Source organism: Mobula hypostoma, chromosome 18 (genome assembly GCF_963921235.1).
Source record: "Mobula hypostoma chromosome 18, sMobHyp1.1, whole genome shotgun sequence".
NCBI lineage: Eukaryota > Metazoa > Chordata > Chondrichthyes > Myliobatiformes > Myliobatidae > Mobula > Mobula hypostoma.
In genome coordinates, this window is record NC_086114.1 from 39,341,332 (window position 1) to 39,359,806 (window position 18,475).

General features: G+C 40.3%; 1 protein-coding gene across 13 annotated transcripts in view; it reads left to right on the top strand.

Moving 5' to 3' along the window:
• The window catches only part of LOC134358493 (paired box protein Pax-2-like), a 224,284-nt gene that overhangs the window by 29,213 nt on the left and 176,596 nt on the right, over positions 1-18,475 (top strand). The window lies entirely within an intron of this gene.

The window sequence follows — 18,475 nt, forward strand, 5'->3', positions numbered from 1 at the left end:
GGGTTAGCTGAATTCCCCGAGTACGTGAGGAGACATTTGTGATTGGTTGATGTGACCCCTGCTCAAACAGGAAGAATGTTGTTGTTTTACTTCTTTAACCCTTTGAGTGTATCATCCGTTGAGTAAATTATTTTTAGATAGAAATTGTAACTTTTTCTCTGAAATGAAGGGAAATTTTGTTCTTGCAGTTTCTGTGCCACTAGCCTTTCTTTGCATCCATTCCAGCATTGTCACAAAAGTGACAACTAGTAAAGGTGCAATTAATGAACAACAACATTGTGCAGAACATTAAATTGCATCAGTCATTTCTACTGCTTATGATCTGAGAAAATGTAACAGAGAAATTCCAATTAATGACATAAAAGCTTGCAAAAGTAACTTTCAGCTGGAATGGAAAGGCAAAATTATTGATTCTTGATCACAGCCACTGGCTCCAGTTGGTTCTAGATATTTTTGGGTATGATCAGATTAGATCCCGGTATTGTCTATATCTGGTCACTCACTATATTTGCTGTCAAGACTTACAAGTGGAGATTGGCATTTGGCAATAGTTTAACCAAGCACAAATTAAGGTCGAAACCTATGGAAAAGACAGGAATCAGTATGGAAATATTGTGTTTTATGTCCCCACAATTTTATTATCTAATGAAGTCCTCCTCTGCTGCCGGGTCAGGACATTTCCTGATTCTGACAGGCAGAAGATGAGACTTTCTGCAATACCAAGGTTTATTCACAGAGAAATAACTGTGAGTTTGGGTGGGTGAAATACCTGTCACTATTTTGCACTAACAGACTCAATGTCAAGGGTCAAGAGTCACAGAGTAGATCACTGCCGAGGCTGAAGGTGTGCGAAGCAAGACCTCTAGAAATAACCTGGATTCCAAGGTGATTGGGCCTAATTGGAGAAACAGGGAGGGATTCAGAGAGCTGGAGATATTTTTTGTGTGAAATCTTGAGGACTAAGTCAATTTAGATTACATAATGTTACTAGCAATGACCATTTGCAGTTTCAGTCAGTCTTATGCAATCTCTCCTGTCATATTTTCTGTTTAAAATATTTGAGTTTAAAATAACAATTGATTATTGATTATGCAGTATATGCATACAAAGTTTGGAAGAAATGCTTTCAGAGACAATAAATTTTATCTCTTATCCTTGTTCCGTAAAAGAGAGTAATGTGTTCAAAAGCTGTGGTGTTCTGGATGCTAAAGAAACACCAGGGATGAGTTCATGAATGAATTTTAAAACTAGGTGAAACAACGTAATTATAATGTAATTCTATACGCCCTTTCTGGTTCATTACAGATGGAAAACTGAAACGTTTTTTATACTATGCCAAGATAAGTTAGATGCCAAAGTATTTCAGGTCACACAGTGATCGCAGATAGGGATATCTCTTGGCCTGTCACTAGCCTTACCTTTAATTTTCAAGTTCATTCACATGCTTCTCCTTTCTACCACTGTAGCCTCCTCCAGTCTTCCAACATCTCTGGATTATATGAGTTTTGGATCTTGCACATATTATTTTCATCATCTCTCCATTGGTGACCAGACCTTCTGTTGACTAAGCACAAACTTCTGGACTTATTTATTCAGAAGTTTTCCTACTTCTTTCTGCTTTGAAATTCAATGTGAAAGCAGGCCTTTCAGCCCATCACATCCATTTTGTCAAGCACCAATTCTGTATTTAATCCCCTTTCCCTGCTGCATCCCCATCAGGGCAATTCACAGTGATAATTGACCTACCCACCAGCATGCCTTTGAAATGTGGGAGGAATCTGGAGGGTCTGGAGCAAACTCCACTTGGGCAAGATCTGAGGTCAGGATCAAACCCAGATCTCTGCAGCTGAGAGACAAAAATACTAATGATGTATCACCATGCTATCCTTTAGCTTTTTGACCAAGGTTATAGCCTCCATCTTATGGGGTTCAATGCCAGATTTTATTTAATCAGATAACTTAAGTGTATTTTATTATGTTAAAGAAGTTATATAAATGCAACTTTCAAAACCCCAAAGTCACCCGCCACTTCCATCTGTTCACTGAATTGGTATGCATTTTGCATGCTGTGGTTACGTTTAGTTTTTGTCCACCTAACTGTTCAGCCCTAGAATGATCTTGCTCTGCGGTGCATTGATTACTAGGACAGGTGTTTTGTATGTTCAGCTGGATTACCAGGAAAGCTTTTGGTCCATTTTTGTATTTGGGTCACATGGACCGAGAAGCTCTAGTTATGATATTCCATCTATCCCCAGCTAATTCATCGGGAATACTGTCTGCATTTCTGGTCACCAAATAAGGACATGGAGAGGGTACAGAAGAAAATTACCAGGTTGTTGCTTGGGATGGAATGTACAGAAACAGAACAGGCAACATTTCATTTCCTCGGACAGCAGAGGGACCTGATACAGACGTGCACAAATATGAGACAAATGGATGTGGTGGACATGACAGTAGGAAGCTTTTCCCCATAGTAGAAGTGTCTACAAATAGAGGAGATATGTTTAGGGGAAGTGTGAGGGACTTAGAGGTGATTTGAGAAAAAAACATTTTCTCTCAGATGGTGGTTGGAATGTGGAATACTTTGTCTGAGTGAGTGGTGGTGGCAGGTACTCCCATAATATTTAGAAAGTATCTGGACATGCACTGAGCTACCAAAGCCTGGAAGGCTATAGAGCAAGTGCTGGAAAATGGGGTTAGGATCAGAATCAGAATCAGGCTTATTATCACTGCCATAGGTTGTAAAATTCGTCATTTCGTGGCAGCACTGCAGTATAATATGTAAAAATTACTGTGAGTCGCAATAAGGAATATTTTAAAAAGTAAGTACAGTAAATAGTGCAAAGTAGTATGGTGGGGGTGTTCGTGGACTGTTCAATCTTGAGGCTGCTGTACCTCCTCCCTGATGGGAGTAATGAGAAGAAATCATGTCTTGGATGGTGAGGGTCCTTCAAGATGGATGCTGCCTTCTTGAGGCACTGCCTTTTGAAGATTAGTACACAGAATATACTGTAAATGGGCACTTAATGGTTGGCATGTGCGCTATCACTCTGTAGCTCTGTGACTAACTCAGGACTGTTTAATGATAATGACTTACCACCACCCTCTCTCAAAGTGAAGGGAAAATGTGAATCTCTGTCTCTCAAAGGACATCCATTGTTTCTCTGGCTGCAAAGTACCCATAGGTCTGGCTGGAACCAGCTGTGATATCCTGGTGACAAATGTTCTAGCCACACGATCCCATCTACGGCTTCTTCTGAAGGGAGTGAGACTGTCTTGTGTGGTGACCAGATGGTAAACAAGCACAAGTTATCATTTCTGGGTAAAAAGTGATGGAGTCAAATGGAGGAAAAATAGGTTCCCTCTATTTCCTTATAAATTGACCTTCACCATTAGTGCAACAGGCAGTTTACTTTGCCGTAGTTCTGGAAAAGGTTGGGTAATAACCGTGCTGAGAGAGCAGTGGAGTGGCCACTGAAGAAGGTGATGGCATGAAATAGGGGAAAGGAGCTGAAACAGTGGAGACAGTCTGTGCATAGGCAGGCCCTATGTTTCTGACGATATTAGGATCTCTGAGCACATTCAACAGACAGGCACCTAGTAAAAATAAAACCAGCTTTCTTATGCAGATTGTATAATGAATTCCCTGAAGATTCTATTCAGTCTCGTCCCCCTTCCCCCAACTCACACCCAGTCAAGCATGACACTGACCAACTTCACCCCCCCACTACTGCCCCCACCACAAAAAAAAATAAAATCTTGGTTCCTTTTCAATGAAGTTTATTAATTGATTCAATGAAGCACGCATTGAGCAGAAAGAGGGGTTTCCACTCAAAGGCCTGGCCTACACTTTTGTCACTGTTGTCTTATACAATTAATCTTGGGTGAAATGATTAAGAAGAGTTAGGATAATTACATGTCAAGATGATGTAGCAAGCCACCCAGGTCAGCCGCAGAAAGCAGTGCTGATGTGTTAGATGTTTTCACTCCAGTTCTGAGAGAGGGGAAGGGAAAAGAAATGATTTTTTTTGCCTCAAGCCTTACAGATTATAGACTCAGTGCACACAGCACAGCTCTCCATTTTAATTTTATTGAATAAACATTATTATAAGTAGAAAAAAATACAAAAATCAATCAATTCCGACACATTCATACAGCACAACAAATGAGCTATATATGAGCCTGATGCCGACCCAGAGAGGAGTGTTATTATGATTATGAAGCGACTGAACTTCCACAGAGAAAATAAAAAAAATAGTTAGAATTACAAGGAAATGAAAATTAAACTGCAGAGTTTTGGAGTTGCCAATAACCAAGCAGAGGGAGGCTATGTGTGTTAGACATCCAAGCTTCAGCAAACAAAGCAAGGGGCATTGGCTGATGAGGTTGGACATTTAGAAAATAAAACCTGCCCAGTTCATTATCCAAAGTCCTGCTTAAACAAGAATGTGCTCTGACCGTGACTGGCATTGTGTGAGTGTGAGTGTGACTGTGAGTGTGTGAGAGAAAGAGATGGTGTGGTTAGTGTGTATCTATGGATCTATGGTGTGGCGTGTGAGAGTGTGTATGCTATATGGGTGTGTGTGCTATGAGTGCAAAAATGTCTGCTGTAGTGTATCAGAATGCATCTGTGGTGTGTGTGTACGTGGAATGCATGTGCGTGCATGTGTGCATGTTTGGTATATACGTGATGTGTAACTATATTTCATTTTAAGCGTTGGGTATGTAACACCTTCTGCAGTAGAATAGTTTAGCAGCACTCTATGCACACTCTCCACACTCTCACACTAATAAATTACATGTTCAATTCATAAGTAAACATAGACCCACTCTTGTGAAGACTCTGCGTAAAGGTGGCAGCTGAAGGAGGAAGTTTTGGCAGGTTTTGTCTTCTTGAAACATCCCATTGAACGTTGTATTTCTTTCTTTGAGACCCAATATAAACAAGTTTCTTCCTTTTGGCTTTATCAAGAACAAAAAAACAGTGTACAGGGTGTGGAGTAAATTATTTAGTGATAATAGTAAAAATTATTCTTCATTTTCTGTAGTTTAATAGTAAGTTGATTTCTTTAAACAAAGCCCTCTTGTTTATTGTGCAAGGTATTGTGGGTAACTGTGAAATTCTTGTTTAATTATCAGAATGAATATTATGATATCAAATTCCTATTTAATTAACAGCATGCCATTTATATATACCTATTCTTTGTTTCCTTTTTACACTCTCTGCAAGAGTTACCACTGAGTGAAGTGCTGTGTTATAGCAATTACCAGGAAGCTGATACCTGCAAAATGTAAGGCTCTTAGTGCTCCAGGATTATTCTCAGTCCCTAGAAATTTGGGAATTTCAAGAAAAAAAACCAGACGGGTAATTGTGTGTTTTTCTCCTTGAAATACCATTTATTCACAATAACATTTGCGTAGATGGGAGATAAATGTTTGATTAGGTAGAGTGGTTAAAAACTGGAATTAATGTTGAATCACAGCTGAATCCTTAGCTTTGGGTGGTAATGTAGTCTAATGCTGCCTGCCCATCACTGCCAAATCTGCACATCCACATAGAATACAGCCCACTAATGTCCAACAACTGGTTAAATTTAACTCGGTTGTACAGCTGGTGAAAGGTGTTGCCACTCATCAACTTAAAACATTCAAAACTGAGCTTTGAAAATTCATCCTCATCAGTTTAATGATATCAGCTCTGATTGGATATTCCCCCAGAAGATGGTTTCTTGCTTCCAACGATCTCTCCTAATCAGCAGTTGTCTTGCCCGTCGCTGATATTTTTCATTATTAATAAGTATTTAGGGAACATGAAGGAGAGCACTGTTTTTGTCGAGCTGTATGACTTTCCTCTTGGCAGTTGCTTGCATAGAGTCCAGGAAATTAATCTTCAATTCTTGAAGACTCTAGGACGGTGGTGGGGGGGTGGGGTGGGTAGTGAGTGGGTGGGGAAATGGCTGCCAACTTTAATCCAGCTCGGCTGATAAGGCAGCGAGTATTAACTTGAAGCAATGTGTCTTTGTGGTCAGACACAAACTGTGTGGTTTAACTAGCCTGTTCACAGAATCAGTTTAATCAGTCACTTCAGCCTCTCCCCCTTCTGTCCACCTGTTCTTCAGGCTTATTTTTTTTCTCTCTTCTTGTTCCTGCTTATTTTGCAACTTGGGAAATAAAATACCTTGTGATGGCACTGAAGTTAGTGAGGTCCAACCGACTCAAAGATTCTTAGAAAGGTTACTATAGAAACTGTATGAATCACGCTGTTTGTAAGTCACCTCTCATTAAAGCATGTTTTTGTGCAGCTATAAAGGACATGTTGTGAGGAATGCATGTAGTTCCATTAAAACTGCAGGAGTCATTCACAGTCAGCCCAATCACTTCCTCCTCTTTATTGGGATATCAGCAGATTTTTTTTAAAAAGAAAACAAATGTTTTTCATCCACAATAGCTGGAAAGCTGCTGTAATTAAACAGAGTCCTGTCAAACCTACTGGGTGCTGACCATTCTAATCTCTGCCTCAGATTGGATAAATTCCTTTATTTTTTTTTACCTTTTCTCTTGAAGGAATTGACTCCTTGCTGGGCCCCAAATGCACAGACACTGGGCACCCGTGTCTTACTGCCAATTAGTCACAAGTGAGTTTTGGCAAAGAATGCTACAGGCTATTGCAACGCATCATTCGTCACAGCTGAGCCCACTTTTGCCACCATCCAGTGTCCAAACTCACCCTAATGATCAGAGACCTCTGGCAGATTTTTTTTTGATTTTCCTGAATCAGGGATTGATCCAACAACAGAGTGTTAGACGGCCGAGGCAGCTAATCTACTACTGTAAGGAGGGAACTGAATGCAATGGTTTCCTGCTCTGTGCAGCTCAGTAATTAACCGAACAATCTTGCCTAGTCAGCTGCCTTGACATTTACTATCTGCCTATATTCTACCATGTTGGTCACTTGTCACCCTTCATTTGATCAAAATTAATTTCAATGATGCATTTCATATCACGCAGCTGGAAGCATATTTTAGAAAATTATATCTTTAAATAAATGTGGTTACAAGAACACCATGCGGTGCTGCGGTAGCATTGCAGTTAGCACCACATTATTAGAGCTCAGGGTTTCGACGTTCGGAGTTCAACCCCAGCATCCTCTGTAAGGAGTCTGTACTCCCCGTGGAATGTGTGTGTTTTCACCAGGTGCTCCATTTTCCTCCCACAGTCAACGATGTACTGAGTAGGTTAATTGGTCATTGTAAATTGTCCTGTGATTAGGTTAGAGTTAAATCAGGGTTGCTGGGATGGCACTGCTCAAAGGACAACATCGCTAAATATGAACACAAGAAAATGGGAGTCAAACTAGGCTACTCGGCCCCTCAAACCTGCCCTGTCATTCAATATTATCATGGCTGACCAATACAGGTTTCAGCTCCTCGGGTGCCCCTCAGTTCCTCAATGATTCAAATATTTATCTATTTCCTCAAATATTTCTAGTGATCTGATTTGAATCCATGTCAGCAGCAGAGAATTCCGGAGATTCACTACTGTCAGAGAGAAATAATGTCAGCGTATCTCTGTTTTAAATGACAGGTCTCTTATTTGGAGTGACACACACAAAATGCTGGAGGAACTCAGCAGGTCAGGTAGCATCTTTTGAAAGGAATGCAGAGTTGACATTTTGGGCTGAGATCCTTCATCAGGATTGGAAATGAAGGGGGAAGAAGCCAGAATAAAAAAGATAGCGGTAGGAAGGAGTATAAGCGAGAAGTTGATAGGTAAAGCCAGGTGGAGGGGAAGATATGTGGGCCAGAGAGGGGGATGGGAGGATGAAGTGAGAAGCTGGGAGGTGATAGGTGGAAAAGGTAAATGGTTGAAGAAGAAGGAATCTGATAGGAAAAGAGAGTGGACCATGAGAGAAAGGGAAAGAGGAGGGACACCAGAGGATTGTGATAGTCCGATGACAGAAGAGTAGAGGTAAGAGGGAGGCCTTTTATTTATTAGGTTTGTGAGTCTGAACAAGTAAAACACAATCATGGAGGCTACTCTGTCTTATAGCGGTCCTCAGCCGGACAGTCAAACACGCAACCCTTTGACTCAAAAGACTGCAAGGTTACCAAATCAACAGGCTGACTGTTAATGTCTCAGTCCTGAATCAGGAGTATTGACCCAAAATATCGATAATTCCTTTCATGCTGAGTTCCTGCAGTACATTGTTTGTTCCTCCAGATTCCGGCATCTGCAGTGTCTTGTGTCTCCATTGTTAATGTTTGGCTCCTGTCTCCTTGGCGCCCTAATCAGTGTAGAAAGGGAAACTGGGCCGAGCTTCTTCATCCACAGTGTTGGTGTGGAGACATTGTCAGGATAAGACAGCATAAGTCTGTTTAGGGCAAGGGTTCCCAACTCTTTTTGATGCCAAGTATCCCTACCATTAACTGAAGGTTTGTGAACCCCAGGTTGGGAACCCTTGTTTTAGGGATAAAATCATTACTGTGGGAAAGAGGCCTCCTCATGGTCCTATAAGCATAAAGAATTTGTATATTTCAATGGTTTATGCGCACAGAATTAACTAATCTTCAGTATCAGCACTAAAGAATGTACATTAAGGTGGGCATAAAATAAGGAACTGATCACTTAAAACTGAGGTGCGCAGGGGTTACTTCTTTCAGAGGGTAGTGAATCTCCGGAATTCTCTGCCCCGAGCTTAATTTAATATTCTTAAGGTGGTGAAAATATTGAGGAATTAGGATCATGGGGAACTGACATAGAAGGGGAGCCGAGGCTGACATAGATCAGTCTTGATCATACTGAATGGGGAAGCAGGCTGAAGGGATGAGTGCCATACACCTGCTCTTATTTTCTTGTATTCTTGAACTTAAAATGGACCCAACCTTTCAAAACTTCTTCATTCACCCATTTGGAAGAGCATAACATCTCCAATCATCTCTTAAACATTTTAAGGAATTTTGTCTTTGCTACTTTATTTGGGGTTGCATTGTCTATGTGGATTGCACTGTGAGTAAGGAGCAATTTCCTGCTGGGGATTTTGCATTTGATTTCCAGTCCATTTAAACCCATTGTCTTATTTTGTTTGCAACTTAAATCCAATTTCTGAATACTCGTTTTGGCCTGTAATTGGGATAAGTTTAATGGAATGTGTATATTAAATTATGGGTGCTAGGGTGTGTTCTCTGAGGTATGTAGACACGCAGTCGAGTATCCGTAACAAGGTATCCTCATGAACATAAACACAGGCAATGTACATTGTAACATGAATGTTGACATTTATGTAGTCAAGTTGGTATTTAGAAGAATGCAGATTGGAACTTGTGTTCCACTATAAGCACAAGGGCTTGTTCCAAGTCACTCAAAGTCCTTTTCAGTGTTAAAAATTGTGTTATCTAATAAAATGAACTAAGTAATTAAATAATACTGAAAAATGGGAACTTAATCTTGTAACAAATGATACAGGATTTTAAATAAAGAAACAGAATGATGGGGGATAATGTACATCTGTAGTAGAATGTTCACCATATATACTGTTGGAGTGTACACTCTGTGCATGTCATAGTATTGTAAAAATGGAATATGTTCAGTTAGTACTTACTTACTTCCTGCCCATTACACCACTGGTATTTAGGGCAGCATTGATGGTCCTCCATCTCTGCAGTGTTCAGGGCTTCCTTCATCGTATCAATAGCTTTCTCTCGGTTCCAGCTGGAGACTCCAGACTACCATCATGCACAGATGTAGAAGGATTCCTCATTGCTGTTTCCGTAACAATTTTGTTTGACCAGTCAGGGTTGTTAACCCATGAACCTGGAGGACTGGTGGACCATGCTTAGTTTGGTCTCTATCCTTTGACCTGTTTGGTATGGGTGGTCCTAACAAGAGCCAAATCATAAAGTCCTGACTCCAGCCAACGTGGATTTCTGGGTCATTGAGGCACACAAGCCTGCAAACCATGACAAAGGTGTGGTCCTCTTGGAGGATTCCATAATTATCTTGACCTATTAACAATAAAATCAGAAATTACTGAACATACTTTGCAGGCAGCAGCTGTAGGAAAAGAAGATGAGACAGCACTTTAGGTCAAAGACTCTTTGTCAGAACTGGGAAGGTAGAAAAGGGGCTTGTGAAGCCGCAGAGGGAGTGGGGTTGGGGGTAGGTGGAATGATGTAAAGCCAGGGTAACCATGGGGATTATTTTATATTGCCAGAATCTGTAGCATTTGAATTTCATTTCGAGGATTAACAATTAAGTCTTCACCCTGAAGATAAGTGCCTTTAATGAGCTAGAGTGTATGTTGACTGAAGTATGTTATTTTTGAGTATTTATTCAATATGTTGCATGGGGTATGTGCGGTGAGATACGTAAAATTAAATGAGTAAACTGAAGTGTGTAGACAATCTGGGAAGCACCGAACTTTTCTCAGACTCTTCCTTTGAAGTCACTTGGTAATTCTTCGGAATCCCAGTGGGATCTCACTAGGGGTTTTAGCACAGTGCAATTTGTATGGCTGGCCAGTGCGTCAGAGACTGACTTATGTTTGAGGAAGTATTTCACAGAAGAAGCACAGGGGTAGGGAGAGAAATAAAAGAGTGAGGTGTTAAGTGTCAATAAGGAGTGCTTAGTGATGGACTGCACATTTGCTCAATGCATCTGTTACAAATGATTTGCCTAATCTGCAGTTTCCTTGGGTTTAAGTCTCAGGCACATTCTTGTCAGTCTGTGCTTGGAGGAAGGTTCATAGGTCAAATCGCTGAATCAAAGTACTGCCACTAGAAGGAGCCTTAATCATGTGACTGTGCCTCTTAATCCTACAGGAAGCAGCTTTGGTATCTAGCAATAGCATCGCGGTGCACAGCAGGCCTATGGCAACTCAAATGTCCAAATAACATAGTGTAAATATCTGTTACATAATACAGGTGACTTCAATTACACTTTCCCAGTTTTCAAAGCTAAACATTGCAATTCAATTAAAAACATGGATGATGGAACTGTTTAAGCAATATTACACTTTAGTAAGATCTTCAGTTCACGTTTGCATCAACATTCTTTTACAGTGTCCTCAAACTCAACACCAGCACTCTTTCCTGCCTATAACAAATCTTTAGGCTTTTACAATCTGATTTTTACTGTTTTGCATTTACCTCATTTCGTCCCTTCACTCCCATCGCTATTTCAATGGCATTGTGTCATACGCATATAAAAAAAACTATGATTAATTGATAGATTTAATTGAAAAGATAAGCGGAGAGCAACAGGGTCTCCTTCAGTATCACAGTTTCTAATGCACAGCCTGGTTTTTTTGGTAGTTTTGTTTTTACACTTCTCATTTCATTTCTTCCCTGTTCCTGCTGGACGACAGTGAGAAATAAATCTCCCCGTGTATCTATTTGACCTGTAAAAAAAAGGCATCAAGCAATATGCTGACAGTATCCGTGCCTCCAAATTTGAGCTGTATCAGGAGAAAGCTTTCTAAGCTGCATGATAGTTGTGTGAAATCCCAATGGTCACAGACCTGTGAACAGTGGCAATAGTCTGAAGTGGGAAATCAGGAGTAATTAAGTAATGTATGTTATTTGAGGTAGGATTTTCCCTCTGACCTAATTTCATTATTTTTGACACTAGTCTTTACTACAACAAGATAAACAATAATTCCCCTATTTGAATATAGAAAAATAATCTTACAGCCAATTGCTAGAAACTTTAATTTCAGTCTTTGTTTCTTAACCTTCACCGAGGAGATTTCTATTTTAAAAGATGATGGGCAAGCTTGAGTAAATTTCCTCTGTATAGGGCGAAGCTATATGGAGCGCGTGCAGTTGGTGAAAAGGCCATCTTTATCTTCAATTAATTTGGTCTGTTTGCAGTCTTTCTTTTAGCTGTTTAATGGGTAAAATCTTTGAATTAGAGTTGCAGACACTGACCTTAGATGCAAAGTAAGGAAAGTAAGTAAACTGCAAATATCTGAAGACCCTCACTCAATGGTTAAAGAACAGCTTCTTCCTCTCTGCCATCAGATTTCTGAACGGTCCATCAACCCACGAACACCACCTCATTATTTGTCTTTTGCACTTTTTTTTGTAATTTATGGTAATCTTATGTCTTGCACAGTACTGCTGCTGCAAAACGACAAACTTCATGGCAAATGCCAGTAATAATGAATCTAATCTTGATATCGTCATTCCAGCCAGGTTGTGATAAAGGAAACCTAATACAGTTTTTTTGGACATGTGTAATTTAACATTTAAGATGCCTGTACAGAGATTGAGAATGGAAATATTTTTCATAAACACTTGCCTAGAATCATATAGTTGTAGGCCTTAGCCAGTAGGTGGTGTTTTAGATGGAGTTCCAAAGTGCCTGTCAACTGTGCAAGCTTTGCATCCAGCAACTGACTGTGAGCAACTCAAAAACAATTTATTGATAATTTTATTAAATCTGACCAATAACACAAGCATCACAATTTTGGCTTTCAAATTTCATGGTTCACTCAGAGCCCAGTAGCCTGATTCATGTGCCAAAGGTTTTGTTTTCACTTCCATGTACTGCATTTTTGACCAGTAAAATTTCATACTAAGCGAATCTCAAATCAATAGCTACAAAAGGTAAACAAAATCTATAAATGAAGCTGCAGGGAACCATCCAATCACATTTCCTGAAAAATCGAGATGCTTTAGCCAGCCACATTATTCAGTTACTGAAATTTCTAATGTTGAAAATAATAAATAGCTAAGACACGGTTAACAAATACATAGCAATACATAAAGCACGGAACAACAGCGGGTCAGGCAGCTTCTATGGAGGGAAATGGACAGCCAATGGCTCAGATCGAGACACTGAAGTCCAGATGAAGGATCTCAAGCTGAAATACTGACTGTCCATTTCCTTCCACTGATGCTACCTGATCCACTGAGCTCCTTTAGCAAAGAGCCGTCAGGACCATCACAGAAGCTGCAGAGCAAGCTTCCAGATGGTTATGGATGAAGAGGTGTGACCCGTGTCCAGTGCTGCTGGGCCGCTGCCTGATCAACCTTGGCTGGATTGTCTGGGTAAGGATGTCTGATGTTGAAAGACCTGAAACACCCAATGACCCCAGGTTACATCACTGATGACATGTCCGATCGCATCCTAGGATGTGTCTCAGCATCGTGTTGCTCCAGTTTCCAGCATCTATAGCCTCTTGTGTCTCTATTAAAAATACATTTCACACTTTGACACATGTACATTTGAATTTACACTGACTGTTGTGTCTTTGAATACTTACTAATTGATGGCCCTGAACTCCCTAAAAAGATTTGCTTAAAATTTCTTAGCTGAAAGGAAATGCCAGAGTGAGCAAGGTTAGCTAACCGAAGTTCTAACCATGCAGAAGTGGGATTTACAGTGGCATTGCGAACATTTTACTGAATGATTTGGAAATAAGCTGATGAATATACTGGGGTTAAAGTTTCACATTTTAAGTCAATAAAACTCTTTGCTCCTTTAAGTGGACATACAATGCATTGCATGTGCAATGACATTCTTGACTAAAGACATCCAGAAGTACATTATAGCCAAGGAAATGTACTCACCAAAGGAAATATAGCAGACAATTTGCATGCACCAATGTAATACAGACCTTAGTGAGGTATATGACCAGACGGACTGCTTTAGTCAGTTGGTTATTTGACATAATAACTTTTCTTCTTTTTGAAGTAGTACCACGGTAGGTAGGTTTAAGGCCTGATGGGGTGCAGCAGTAACAGTATGTCATGCATTTTGAGAAGACTGGGTTAATCTTGAACCACTAATCACCTAGTTCAGAACTGAGAGAACTATTGACAAACCACTCTTTAAGAGCAAAGAGATTGCAACAATATCATAACAAGGATATTTACATTGATGGAACATTTCATTCTTACTCTCTTTTCCTGATACTGTAAAACAATAAACGCTGATTTTACTATAACAAATGGAATTAAGTCACAATACGGTTTCAGGTTAATGTCTCAAAGGAAGACTAAGAATGGTGAATATTTTATGCTCCCAACTTCTGAAAAATATTCTGTTATGCGTGAATGCGAGAAAATAAAAGGAAAAGAACTTTGGAAAGTGCTCATTTGAAGTAAAAACAGAAAATGCATAGTTAACATTTAATCCTGAAGACCTATCATCAATCTGGTTCTGCTTAAATGTATGTCATTGATCTGAAATACCTGTGGTGTGACTTTGTCCTCAGAAACTGCCTGATCTGTTGAACATCTCCAGCATCTTCTCTTTTTATTTCAAGTTTTTGGAGATTGTTATTTGCTTTTGATATTCTTAGAAAGACTTTCCTTATGCTACTCATCTTCATTCCAATGGCAGTCCAGGACTCTAATACATCTGAAAACTATGCTCAGCGGCCACTTTAGTAGGTACACCTGTACACCTGCCCATTAATACAAATATCTAACGAGCCAATCAAATGGCAACATCTGAATGCACAGAAGCATGCAGAAATGGTCAAGAGGTTCCGTTGTTGTTCAGACCAAACCTCAAAATGGGGAAAAAGTTGGATCTAGGTAACTTTGTTGGTGCCAGGTGGGGTACTTTGAGTATCTCACAAACTGCTGATCTCTTGGGTTGTTCACATACAACAGTCTCTAGAGAATGGTGCGAGAAGCAAAAAACATTCAGTGAGAAGCAGTTCTATGGGTGAAAAATCGTTGTTAATTTGAGAGGCAGAGGAGGACGGCCAGACTGGTTTAAGTTGACAGGAAAGTGACAGCAACTCAAATAACCATACGTTACAACAGTGTTGTGCAGAAAAACATCTCTGAATGCATAACACAAAGAACCTTGAAGTGAATTGGCCACAGCAGCAGAAGACCACACTGTGTTCCACTCCTGTACCTAATAAAGTAGTCACTTTATGTCTTACTGATTATGATGTAATATTTGGCTCACCAGATCAATGCTTACTCCCAGCAGACATTCCCCCTCCTATTTCCTGAAGTCTTCCAACTTATTCTCTCTCACATCTCTATCAAGTTCTCATTCCCACTCCTACACACTGATGGGTACTTTTTACAATGGCCAATGAACTTGTCAGCACAGCTTTGGGATGTGGAAGTAAAGTAAAACAACTGTAGAAGGTGGAACCTTTGGAGATCAGGATCAGATTCAGTTTCTTGGAGTTGTAAGGCAGCAGTGCTAGCTACTGAGCCACCGAGACACTACTTCTGTGCATCTTCAGGTTCCAAGAAAGCTGAGAGATCAAAGTGAGTATGTAGGTAAGGTCAACATGGAAACCAAGTCTCCTGTTAATATCTAGATGCAGAACTGAGAACCCTGAATTTCCTTATACTATAGCTATTATTAGGCCCCATCAATGGATTTATTAGAGTTCTGTGAATAGACCATATTTCCTCAGCTGTCGCACAGGATAAGCAATCACACAGGAGCTTGACTGAAAAAGAAATGAATTGAGCATTTTCCATGGAGCAACCATGCCGAACTCAACATCTTCTGTTGCATCTGGCTTCTTACTAAAGTTGTTTGTACATTGGGACTTTGAAGGATGAGCACCAGTCTTTGAAAGCTGGATTCTAAACTCAAGAAACATTGTGAAAATATTAATACCAAATGTACCATTATTGTGACTATAATTTTCTGGCTGTGATTATCAACAAATTCAACAAAAGCAGCTTGTTTCTTTTTAAACCATTTTAATGTTGCAATTTTCTCTGGAATTCCCCAGGTTTTTTTTATTGTTTGGCCTTGTGATACTGGGACAGATGACTAAAAGCTGAAGACTTTAAGAACTGACTCAAGGACAAGTAGGAAATAGAAAAAGAATACCCAAGCTATAGGCTCATTCAGTTGTAGTCAGTGGTGGATTGTTGGAAACCAGGGAAGTACAAGAGACCAGAATGGTGGGCTCATGTCTACATCCCAGAGGGTAGGAAGATATTACTGAGATTGGGAGGACTGAAACCATGAGGGGATTGGAACATTCATGAGATCAATACATTGCAATTGCATTAAGGTCCTATCCTAACGGTGTTGTTTCATGCCTTCTGGTGCATCGGGTGGCAACTTTGCCTTTTCTTTAGCATTTTTGCCTGTTCTTTTATGAGGCTGAGTTGCTGGCTCGACGCTCAGCTCAGCCGAATGGAAAGCCTTCAGGGAGCTGGCTGAATTTGAACCCGGGACCATTTGCCTCAAAGTCTGGTGTGGATGCCACTGTGCCACCGGCCGGCACAATTCTAGTGGTGTAGCATGATTTATAGCTTTTTCCAGAGCATTTTTCAAGTGGAGCCACTTGCCTCACTATTTTGGGAGCGGACTTTCAGATTAAGCAGAGAGGTGTTAGAATCTCAAAGATAAGGCTCTGCAATAAGGGGAACAAAATTGAGCGTCCGTAATTGCCACTGTGGAGACTGACAGTCCCCAGTATATATTGGAATGTTTTATTTGTTCCTATTACCTTTGTTTGTAAAACAGAAACCAATTTGAAAATGTAATTTGCAAGAAGAATGGAGGTAGGTGGGAGTCTGGCAGCTGGCTGGAACACTGACAGTCACAGCGGAGGCAGGTTCAGTCCTGCCTGCTCCCAGGCTCCTGACAGGAAGGTGAAAGTAAATTGCATATTCAATCACCTTGGGTTAATATAACTCCTGCCACACTCCAACTCAAAAAACAAAAGCTCTTTTTTGACATTATATAGCGTGCCGTGATAATTTGAGTTGGTGACTAAATTGGAGTCATTAATTCTGGGCTAATGTGGGAATCATCGCTTACCAATTTCAGAGGATATGCGGGGCCTCTGTAAAAGGTCCAGAAAAGGACAATGAGATAATGTAGTGTGACGTCTATTATGTACACTGTGTCTTTGGAGAAAGCTTAGGGGACAGAGGTGTCATAAGGCCCATTATTTCTGCCTTTGTCATGTGTTATTGTAAATTAAAAGTAGCATGTTACACTCAGTAGCTATTGGAAAGGAGCGCTGTGATTGTTCCCACAGCAGAGAGGCACTCCACTGTGTGTGAAATGTGACATTTAAAGCAAAATTTGCAATTCCGCTGAGAAAACCTATTAATTCACAAATTAAGATTTTTTTTCCCTTTCTGATGGAGAACCAATTGAAAAGACAAAAAAAAAGGAAATGGCCTAAAGGATAAGACCTACTCTCTGTCTCAGTAGCAGAAGACTCTTCTGCTTTCCACATGGCAGCAGAAGCAGAATTGAATTCCTCCATTGAGTGGTGTGTCTAGCTCACCTGACTGCCACAAAATAAATCATTCAGCTCGATGCCTTCTACCTTTCCCAGACAGATCTGCAATTGCAATTAGTTAGAGGTTGTTGTTTATGAGACCTTGTTCATGCACGGTTGAAGGTATTTCTGTTGAGGGTTGGTTGGTGGGATTATGATGAATGGTAATGATTCTGAATTATGATATCCATTAAGAGAAAGGACATTAAATGGAGACAGACTTTGGAGTGATCTTTGTCTGCCTTTCGAAACCTCCTCCTTTCAGAGTATTTGGTTTCAAGCCAATGCATGCAGAACTCTGTAACCACCTGTAATCTTTCAGCTCAACCCTTGAGTTCAAGCTGTGGTAGACCCAATAATTATGGGAGAGAAATGCTGGAGTTTGACTTTGATGTTAATATTTGCTCTTCCCTGTCAGAGTGTCACTGAAGAGTATAGAATGTGACGATGTTCCCCCTAAGTGACTCCTGAGTGGCTTATCTTGACGAGTTGAAAACTGTTTATTGATTTGCCTCACATAAACAACTACCTTACTCAAGCTGCATGTTTTCAATGTTCACATCAAATGGGAATTCAACAAGGAGGCAAATTTCAGTCCTGACGAAGGGTCTCGGCCTGAAACGTCGACTGTACCTCTTCCTAGAGATGCTGCCTGGCCTGCTGCATTCACCAGCAACTTTGATGTGTGTTGCTAGGCAAATTTGATGCTGGGAAATGATCTTCCATTTGTTATCTGCACATATCTTAACTCAAATAATCATGCGTTACAATAGCAGTGTGCAGAAGAGCATCTCCGAATGCTCATTTTGTCAAATACAGCATTCACAACTCAGTGGCCACTTTATTAGGTAAACCTGTACATTTGCTCGTTAATGCAAATATCTAATCAGTTAATCACGTGGCATAAAAGCATGCAGACACGGTCAAGAAGTTCTGTTGTTGTTCAGACAAAACATTAGAATGGGGAAGAAATGTGATCCAAGTGACTTTGACCGTAAGACAATTGCTGGTGCCAGATGGGTTGGTTTGGGTATCTCAGAAATTGAAGATCTCCTGGGTTTGCAAAACATTCTCTAGAGTTTACAGAGAATGGTGCAAAAACAATAAAACATCCAGTGAGCAGCAGTTCTGTGGGCATAAGCATCTTTTTAATGAAAAGAGGTCAGAGGAGAATGGCCAGACTGGTTCAAGCTGACAGGAGGTTGTCAGTAACTCGGATAACCACACATGACAACAATG